This window comes from Diuraphis noxia, unplaced genomic scaffold (assembly GCF_037042655.1).
Source record: "Diuraphis noxia isolate RWA-SAM2 unplaced genomic scaffold, SU_Dnox_SAM2 contig0002, whole genome shotgun sequence".
NCBI lineage: Eukaryota > Metazoa > Arthropoda > Insecta > Hemiptera > Aphididae > Diuraphis > Diuraphis noxia.
This window is the reverse complement of record NW_028301712.1, coordinates 57,893,624-57,901,103: the sequence shown is the minus strand read 5'-3', so window position 1 is coordinate 57,901,103 and position 7,480 is coordinate 57,893,624. Positions and strand designations below refer to the sequence as shown.

The window sequence follows — 7,480 nt, the reverse complement described above, 5'->3', positions numbered from 1 at the left end:
TAATATATAAATAATGTGGACCGGTGTAATAATAAAATCGTACAATCATGTAGTGTTAGCTAAATTTTTTTTTTAACATATAGATTTATGTTATACATATTATAGTCACTATAATATGTTTATATAAGTTAATAATTTATGGCCTACTTAGCATAATATTATTCAACAAATAAATAGAAAAAAAAGTTTGTGAGAGGCCTTCATTAGGTTATACTTCAATACCAAATGTCAAAAGAACACGAATCGTTCAGCTGTATTCAAATCACGCACTCGTCGCAGTCGTAGTAAATCGCGTAGGAGTATCACACATAAAATGTACAGTAACATTTTCAACTAGCATTTCTATAACCATCGATGATGTGACTTTGAACATATTAACATCACGTCACCGTGACTCAAGATTATTATTATAAGTTAAGCGCTAGGTAATTAAAACCGGATTATTTGATCTGTGGCGATGTATTTAAATCATAATATTTTAACAATGTGTGTAGTGTTCATTATAATGGATTAATCAATTCAAAAGTGTATATTGAAAGAAGAAAATCAATATTTGGAATTGGCATCGTTTATATTATAAGCTACAAAAACGTGAAATAAAAATAAAATAAAATATTATCAATATATATATCAAATAATAATATCAATAGACAATAACATTATCTCAAGTTGAAGATGGAGATGACTTGTGACTCGTGAGTTACTGTACAACGATGATATTATCTGGGATAAGGAAGAAAAGAAAAAAAATTCATGATTTCAATTTCAACTTATTGGAACATACAATGTATTTACGTACAAATATATAAGAACAAACTACGAATTATTAACATAAAGTTTAATTTGTCATATTTATAATATCTAAAAACCCAACGTATATAAACATCTTATTGTGCATTAATAATTAATATATTATTATTTGTGTGTATTTCAAATTATCAAAATGTTATTCAATGAATCATGATTTACAAAACATAAGTAATAAATAATAATATATCAAGCTATAAAATATTTGGCTTGAAACAACAAAAAACAGTTTGCATCATCGGTAATTTGGTATTACAGGTAATTACAGACTCATACTTATCTAACACTTCCTAAAAGTCTAATTATATGCACAATGTGTCACTCACCTAAACAGATTTAACCGTGTTTTTGTTGGCTTCGTAACTGATAAAGTTACAATATTATACCTACTCGGATCGTTTTAACAATCGGAGCAGAACGATTTTTCACTGTCCCGCAGCTGACGACTTATCACCATCGATATTTCACTACCGAATCAACGCAAGCTCCCGTCCGACTAATCGCACGGGGTGGAATATATTATTATTGGCGTTACATATACGTCTTAGCATTATTACGTTCTACAGTGCCAAGTGAGTATTATAAAATACAATTTAATAATAATATTATTATACAAAATAACGTTGTGAGATTTGCTTCGGGTATGGTATAACACGGCGTTTATCTGCAACAGCTTTGGTGAGACACTTTGTAACTACAGAAGGAACCAGAAGGTGCGGTGAAAGTCAGTCCTCAAACAATATCATCATAATATGGGCCCTACCCCGCCATCCAATCCATTTGTTTTTAAAATATAATAGGTACATGTGTTTTAATTTTTGACAAAACATTGCAGTTAATTTAATAGACTAATTTTTGATGAATTCTTCTACATGTACTATTCAACTATCTTTGACTGTTTTGAGTTTTAAAAAATCTTGGAGTAAGTAATTATCTTTATTTTGGTGTTTAAGAATGCGATTTAAGTACCTCGTTTGGTGAAAAAGTGCATATAGGCTGACAAGGGAATAATATGGTACCTAAAATTTTGGTAGATTATTTATTATTGCATACTCAGTGAATCTCAAAGAAAATATTGTGATTTCTAGTTTAAATTCATCCAGATTAACACTGTCCTAAAACGATGTATAGGGACTATAAAGTGCACGGTCAATTTAAAATCTACAGTGAATCTTTGGTTGAGACTATTTTACACTTTAGTCTCTGGACGAAGAATTACTAGTCTGTTTTTATTTGTTTCGTGTAATTAAAAACATTAGTATTCTCTTTTGGATGTGGTTCCGTCGGGTATTACATCTTAAGTATCATCGACAGTACGCGCGTGCCGATCGTGTACACTCGTCACGTATTACGTATATAATATGATGTATATAGTCTGTTAATAGAAATCTTCCATTGATTTATAAAGGGGAAAGAATCCCATTTAACTCCAGACCAAATCTTTACCTAGGAATGTAAGTTTTATATAATATGTACATTGTTTTTTTGTATCTATGTACGTGTTATTTCCATTACTTGCAAGGCGCGCCTATCCGTGGAGTAATAATAATAATAAAAAAATCGGCATGGACGGAAAAATTGACGTCTTTTTAATTTATTATTATTTTTATTATTATTACTATTATCATTATATCCACGTAATCATCGACTGCCGTTGCTATACAGCTAAGCACTGTTTGGTATCCTGCTGCCTGATATCAATCCGGCTCTTAGTCCTCAGGATATCCATGAAATAATCATCATAATAATAATAATAACCACAATTACGACTGCGACTATACGAGTTCAACTAAGACGATGGCGATGATGATAATAATAATATATATGCGTGTGTACAGGTCAATCGTTTTAGTATACAGAGGAGGAGAGGGGAGGTCTACGACCGTGGACCGCAATGATCGATTCATCACGGCCTCGCCACCTCTCCGAAACCAAACCCACTGATTGCCCTTGGCCGTTTCACGATTAGATTACACGAGAACAGCCGTCGACGCTACTGCCACCGTCGTAACCACTTTCGTCGTCGTATTGTAGTGGCAAAAGGGACACATAATAATGTTTTTCGAGTGTCCGGTTTGGATTTTGCACAGCGTCTCCATATGAAACGCATCTTGGCGCCACCATGTCATTGATTCTATCACACACACGTCAACTCTCTATCTTTTCTCATATCTGGTTTCTCTATAATATGCATATTGACTTGATTCGAACGAACCGTTAAAGTGAACTTATTTATACACTAAAAAACCACACGGAGTAGTGTTATATTATACAATATATATTAATTGCATTTATAACTTAAATTTAAAAATAAATCAATTATAAAAAATGGCATTTGCAACTTGGTTTATTTCAATTGTATTATAAGTGTAATAACTATTCGATAAAATGTATTTAATCAGTTCAGATGAACCTCCGACAGATAGATATACTGTAACACTAATTTTAACTAGGTATTTTTTTTTTTTTTAAGGAACTGTAAAAACTGGACAGATGACACGTGGGTGTATCAGTATTTTCTCTCTCAATTTTCCAGGAGTAAGAGTTTGGTCTACAATTCTATTCTTAAAACCTGAATCGAAGTGTTTTAAATAATTTAAAAAAAAAATCTATTAACGATTGGTTTTTCTAGACATGTTTAAATTAATGACAGTAACAGCTCAAATATTTCTCCTATAATTTAATATATGTTAATCAGTATGGGGAATGATGAAAATATTCGAATTAAAAATATTATAGATCAATGCATGTAAAAAGTTCTACCTGCAGCATGCAGTGAAAACACAGTGAAAATTGGTTCAGCCATTTAGAAGGTTACCAACCTAGACTAACGACAGACACTTCGATTATATTTATATGTGCCTGTGTTAGGTGCCTATATATATATAATATATATATTGTAAGAATGTGTATATATAGTATGAAAACGCACAGTGGTATATCTATGTATGTTTTGACCTATGTCGACGTGTTTTCACAATTGCATATTTATCATCATACCTTCCGATAATAAATCAACATAAATTCACTGTTTTTTTTTTTTTTTTTTTTTATAGAGAACTGTGTAAACGTTCACACAATTTTTGCTCTCGAATTTGTATGTACATAGGTATATAATCATAGTATTATACAACACATCTATCTACGATTGTTTCTAATATAAACGAAACAAAAGTAACAATAATTTATGTTTTTTAAAAGTGTTCTTGCACACTATTTTTATTCATTAAACAAAGTTCTAATCTTCTCTTATCGTCTTATATAATATACTATATTTATAAAGGTACCTAAAAATAAACTGGTTTTGCCATATACCTATTTGTTTTAAAAAATCACTATTGGAAATTCCACTATATTAAATGTGCTTAGTTTAGTTTTGCCTTACACAAACGTCGTTAATCAACAAAAATCAACAAATGTTTAGACTAATAAGTACTAAACGGTTATAGACATAATATTTTAATGAAATTCAATAACACAGCAATAATATTGAAAGTAATTATTATTTATTTAATTTACTTTATTCTGTGATTTGTCAATTTTAATCATAATATAGATAGGTATTTGATGTATGTAGGTATATCAAATAATAATTTATTTTCGTTTGGTAAAATGGTATGTTAACTTATTGAGTTATTCTCAAGACTCAAAATTAAAATGTAAAATCATATAAAAGTGGGTGTGATGAAAAATAAAAATATAGTTAACTTTATATTATTGTAAATACCTTATCACAAAATACTAACGTAATATTTAAATATTTACAACTCATGTCGATATAAAATACTAAAATACATACTAATTAGGTACTATAAAACCAAAATCTAATTGAATTTTTACACTAAATGTTCAACAAATAATAATTGAACGACCAAATATATTTATTTTATTTACGATTTTTTAGTGATAATAATGTAATGCTATCTGTAAATTTTCATAAAATTATTACAATCGAATACACGCAACATATAGGTATCAAGTGTACGCCTCCGAGGATATTTTTAAATATAATTTGAATGGAATGGTTAACAAAAACTCAATAGGTACAGCTACTAAAATGAAGAAATGCTATGTAAATCTCTCACTATTTAATTTAAATTCAAGAGTTATCGTAAATCGTGTTAAAAAAAAAATTCTATGCTAATTTTAAATACAGATTAATGCAACAAAAAAATGATGTCGCTCTGCTGTACAGTAGGTTACAAGTGGATTACTGTAATGTATGGTATGAAATTTGAATACAATGATATAATATCATCGTATACGAAATTGATTGTGAGTGGATACGGTTTGTCAGTATAGGGTTATATGTTATACTATATTAATTATATTTTTATCACTTCAAAAAAAAAGATGTAAGCACCTATAAAATAAATTCCAAATTAATCAAATTTGATTTATTATTTATCCGACTCACTCAGTCATTCATACAATTTATTATAAAGTATTAATATAAGTCATTAACGACATTAACTATTAATATTAGAATATAAAGTATAACTTTTAATAATTATTAAATAACAAATTATGACTATGTATTTTGAATATTTTTTAACTGCCATTGTGACAATATAATATTAGGAGCCTTGTATTAAATTTTGAAGCTTTTTCACCAAACGAATGAAATTTTATTTTCATTAATATAAAAAAAAAAAACTAAAAATTTTAAAATTTAAAATGTCTATTAATACCTTGGATTTATTTGAAATATTTTGAAAATTGTATCAAGAATAGAAAATGCCAGTATTCAATGAAAATGTTATGTGTATATGGTGTTTTGTTTTAGAGTTACACCAATATCTAAAATCGATTTTTTTTAAATACATTTTTCGTAAAAACTGTTTTTTCTTAGTTTTTTTTCTTTATCTTGTGCTTTTGAAAACTACTGAAAATTGAAAAAAATTGAAAATTTTACCTCCCAAATGCACCAAATATATTCGATTTCCCATCGGAAAAGCTACTGAAGTTAAAAATTGAAGTATTATTTCGACAACTTATCGTGTACACAAAAAATATATATATATACAAAAACACACATATTTAAAATCAATACATTCAGCGTTCCGCTCAGAATCTAATAGCTAATTAGTGATAAAATACGTTATCATTCAATACTCTTAAATTTTCATATATTAAGGTCATTAAATAGCTCAAAATTAATATTGATACAACAATAATACTCATATTTAGGTCAAGAAAGTATTAAAAGCAACATTTATATACATATAAATTACTAATTAGTAATTACTATACGCACGTAAAAATATACTTTGAAACTTAAAAATATCCGTTGCTTTTTTTTTAAATATTCAATTTTCGTTTTTATTTTTAATACACACAATACAAAGATGAATTATCATAATGAAAATTAATAAATATTAATGTTTCAATATAAATTTCAACACCTTCAGCTTGTAAGCCACTAAAAGGGAAATGCCATATATAGAATGTTTTTGGACTATCAGATTTGTCTATAATCTAGATATTAATAGAATAATTATAAGTATAGTGATGAAAAAAAAAATTATCGATTCCGATTGTAGAAATAAAACCAGTTATACATGTGTCATACTTAAAATGTTTTAGTATACGCGTTTGTCAAATATCAAGTTTATGACACAGTATAGAAATTAACGAAGGTTTATAATATTACTTTATAAGTATACAAAGTAATCATAATATTATTATTGCATAAAAATACTAAATTTGCCTGTGAAAAAAAAATTTATATTATATAAAACATCAATAACAACTATTACATTTACGGAACATGAATACATTGTAGGTTGACCAGAAAAAAAGTACGTATTTCAAATGTAGCTTGAAGTGATTTGGTTGTACTAAAAAATATACTTTAAAGACTTTGGCATAGAATTTTATTTACTGCGTTGTACAACTAGTAGTTTTAAGACATTCGACTGTTGAACTTTGAAACACACTGTTTATGGATTTATATTGAAATACAACATTTAGCAGAGTCGCAAAATTTCATTTACCTATACATTATGCAATCATATTTTAATTAGCTATTTACTAAACATGTATTTATCTTGTGTAAATAACAGCAGTTGGTAATGCACGTATAAATATAATATAATCTTGAGTGTAGAAATAAAAAACATGCTGAGAATACAAAATGAGCTATTGAAAATACAAAACTAAGTCTTTAAAAAAATGTGTTTTATTAAAAATCAACAAACAATTTACCAACAAATTTTAAAATACGAAATTATTGCGAAATAAAATGGTTTCAATCTCTTTGTCGGAATCTTGTGGAATTTTTCGTTGATTAGATTTATTGATATTAAAAATTTAGTAGTTGAAATAAACGAGATTTTTTTCTTGTGGGATGTCTTTGCTTTATTGCTTGAGAAAAATTCTTGTGGCCAAAGTAATTTAGAGCATTGATACAAATATTATTGTATTAATATAAAAAGATTTTATACACGATCTTCCAGATTATATTGTCATTTAAAAACATTAATATTTTATTTATCTTTTTTTTTTGTAATGCTTAACATTGATAACAAATTACATAAGTCATATATTTTACAACATCGAAATAGTAATTTGCCTCAAATTGTATAGATTTAAATTTGGATATTACACTTAATTGACTAAAATTAATTTTGAATTAGATACTACGTCAAATAATTGTATAGTTGGGTGGTAT

At 27.4% G+C, this 7,480-nt stretch overlaps 1 long non-coding RNA gene across 2 annotated transcripts; it reads left to right on the top strand.

Annotated features, from left to right (window-relative positions):
- Positions 1 to 261: 261 nt before the first annotated feature.
- LOC149058713 (uncharacterized) lies at positions 262 to 3,134 on the top strand. Of its 2 annotated transcripts, XR_016190568.1 has the most exons (4): positions 262 to 425; positions 495 to 1,065; positions 1,142 to 1,379; positions 2,646 to 3,134. It is a non-coding gene; the product is annotated as an uncharacterized LOC149058713 (long non-coding RNA). The 2 variants fall into 2 exon arrangements; XR_016190567.1 differs by having other exon boundaries at positions 262 to 1,065.
- The last annotated feature ends 4,346 nt before the right edge of the window (positions 3,135 to 7,480 follow it).